Below are 3,775 nucleotides of genomic sequence, written 5' to 3' on the forward strand. Positions count from 1 at the left end.
TAGATGTTTTTTTTTTCTTTCTAATGAGGGCCTGAGGGGATAAGCCACAATTCACAAGTGACCCTAGATGTGAATATCATGTGATAATAGTAGGTAGAGTTTCAAAAGAAAAAGAAAGAAAAAAAAAAAAAAAAGCAGGGTAATAGGAATCGAAGTGAGTCCCATAAGATCTTCTGGTGAAATCCTGAAAATCTAAACAATAACCAAAAATAGATTTTGTCCCGTGGTTAGTACTAGAAGTAGGGCCGAGGCCTGGCCATAAGCTGCTCCACACAGTCACACATGATATTGATATTTCATAAATATTTACGAATTACTTTCTTCGATTTTTATTAGTTTATCCGTTTCTTTTGCATAAAGTTTAAGAAGAAATAATATTGTAGAACATAGAAAAGATAGAAAAACTATTGTTTTATGTTAAAGTTGAATGTATGTGTAATGGAAAGTTAGTGATCTCTTTCCAAAAATAAAAACAAAAGAAAATAAGTAAACTAATAAGGAACATCCGAAAAAAACACGAGTAAACTAATAAAGATCGGAGGTAGTATAATAAGACAAGAAGTTTGTCTTGTAAGAGACCGTCTACTTTTAAATTAAAATTAGGCAATGGTAGATCCAATATTGAAAAGAGAATTTTTTTCAACAGTAACTCGGTTAATTTCTTTCAGTGACTAGTTTAATTCATTTAATGACTAGTTTAATCTATTTAATGATTAGGTCTACTTTTATATTAAAATTAGATTGTCTTTTTCAATAATTTTTGTAAGAAAAGAACACATCATGTGAGTAATAACCACATAGTAGTAGGGACTTTACCTTAAAGGTATGGGCAATTCGCAAAGCAGTGAACGTTACCACATGGGTTGATAAATATCTCATCTATCGTCGACCTCATTGATTTCTAAACAGTTGGACTTTATATGCTTAATGCTTTACATATATTTCGTTTATGTGAGAAATAAATGACCCGAGAGTCTGCTTCTTTTTTTTTTGTCTTTTTATAATAAGAGTTTGGCTATTTGAACGACAATTTTAATGGAGAACAAGCATATGTATAATCTATTTTACTATGACGTAGGTCACGACGTTATGTTCTATATTTAGTTCAGTTTAAAAGAAGAAGTCTTAATAGGAAACACGTAGGTATATTGATATAAGTATATATTTACAGTTTAATAAAGAATAACTAGGTATTTTCAAACACTTATATTCTTAAAGTGGATTTTCTCTAGTCATATATAGTACTTTATTATTTGAATTGAACTTATTAAACTTAATCAACTATAAAATTTATCTTTTTAAGTGAATAAAATGCACCTTTATATTGAAAAAGTTAGGCTTATCCTTTTCCTTCCCCAATTAACTATGTATGGTGAAGTAAGTACGGTTATAATACGCATGTGGTCTTTTTCAAGTTTAAAGAAAATAAAAAGCTCTTTAAAATACTTTCTCCATTTACTTCTAAGACAGCGTTGAAGAAATTAAAGTTTGATGGAGAGAAGTGCTTTACAAATAGATATATAGTTAGTGACAAGTGCATCAAAAAATATTTGATCTGATGATCAAAAATGCATCACATATGAAGAGAAATACCTCATAATTCATATAATTGACAAATGTTCAAGACCAACTTTGAAACAAAATGGGGGGTGTTAGCATGAGAAAGCCTTGGTAACCAACTGTTTGAGTCCAAAAAAGACTCAAACACTCACATTGGTACCATTATAACCTGGTATTGGTATCACATTGTTATCAGGATTGGTACCAAGCAACCTTACTTTGGTATCAAAATTTTCGGACAATGTACCAATCTAACCTAGCATTGGTACCAAACAACACGCGAGTGAAATTTCCAAAGCTTAAAATGACCAAATTGCCCCTGTTTGAGTCTCCTAAAAGACTCAAACGGTTGGTTGCCTAGACAAACTCGTGTTAGCATATTACTACGAAGTAGTTAAAAAGTACGAAGTTGAGTTGATTTGATTCATCATCATTACAATTACAAACTTAGGCTATATATGTTTAGTTCACCTGAAATTTTATGATATGAACTTATCTGATCTGATTTGAACTTATTTTTCCTGATCTGATCTGATCTGAACTGATGTGATCTGATCAGATTACAAGATCTTATCTTTTAGATTTTTCTCAATATATAAGAAAAAATATAGTCATGTGGGGTCTTGTTTGATTTGTCTCAATGAGTACTTTATTAATATTCAATTATTATAATATTTACTAATATGTAATGAATGATATAATGATTTTTAAATATAAGCATGATCTGAACTGATCTGATCTGAACTTATTTTTTCTGATCTGATCTCATCTGATCTGATTACATCTGAAATAAGCAAAAATAAGGTGAACTAAACATAGCCTTAGACAAAAAGGAAATTTATCTGATCAAGTTGGATTACATTACAGTTTTCTCAAAATCTAGTATAAATGCCTTATGACTTTCAAATTGCATTTTATAAAATTTCTCTCTTTAATATATTAAAAGGCGTGCGAAAACAAGAAACTGTGTCACGTGGCGCTCTCCCTGGGGAGTTTTAGTTCATGCATGTAATTCATGTACAATAAAAAAATTAAGAAATTGCATAGTATAGAGTTTAATCCCAAGACATCAAGTATATATACTAAAGTTTTAACCACTAGGCTAAGTTGTATTTAGTGCTATTATCATAAAATATTATATTAATAAATAAATTTTTTTTTACTCGAGACATAGCCCGAGCCTAATAATTGGTTTCTCTCTTTATCGAGAGATCGCACGGAGGGAGTAATGTCAAAGCTAAAGGATATATTTTGGTTTAAAGCAATTTCGAACTGGTTGTCTTGGAACAAAAACGGTGTGAATAACATTTACATGACTATAAGTCTATAATACTATATGGGGCAAATTGCTAAAGGACAAAAATATGCAATGGTAAAAAGTACGCATTGACAACAAAGATTACGCATATAAAGTTGGATTACATTGATTATTATCCATAATCATAATCCTCCAATTAAGAACACCTTTTAAGCAAAATGCTATTAATTACTTTATAAAGTGATCAAACAAATCATATATATTTCCTGTTTACAGGAATTGGGATTTAATTTGTTGGTTTAACAATGTGCATATTGCAAAGTACTTACGTAGTGAAATTGTGGGCACCCTGTTATAAATCCAGAAATTGCTCAAGCTCATCTTTTATCTTATTCTTATTGATAGAGATTCCACAACTTACTTTGTAATTTGTATGGAACACTTGGTAGCAAGTTTGTGTTCAATACTCATTAAAACCTGAGTGCTTCTATGGGGAGATCAACTTTTTTTGGATGTTTGCTTCTACAAAAATGTCATTAATGACATAGAAAGCATTTTAAGCATCCATTTATAATGATCTAGGACCTTTGATTGGTTCTAAGTTCAATATATGATTTAACTTCAATATAAATAAAAGGTACACATACACAAAATTAAATGTTGTCGCGGTTATTTGAAAACAAGCCATCGTAAAAAATGTAGTTTTAGGAAGAAAAAAAAATCATGGTTAGAGACTTTAGGAAACTAAGATATGGAAACTCTATTAAGAAAGAGAATGAAATTTAAAATCTGGAAGAGGAAGAATAGAAAGGTATAATTTAGAAGAACGAAATTAAATAAATAAATAAATAAGTCAGTAAAAAAAATGCTAGAGAAAGAAATATAAAAGGAAAAGGGAAGGAATAAAAGACAAAAACAAGAAAAAGAAAAAGTTAGAAATAACGATGCTGAAAATGT

This window comes from Beta vulgaris, chromosome 6, assembly GCF_026745355.1.
Source record: "Beta vulgaris subsp. vulgaris cultivar EL10 chromosome 6, EL10.2, whole genome shotgun sequence".
Taxonomy (NCBI): Eukaryota; Viridiplantae; Streptophyta; class Magnoliopsida; order Caryophyllales; family Amaranthaceae; genus Beta; species Beta vulgaris.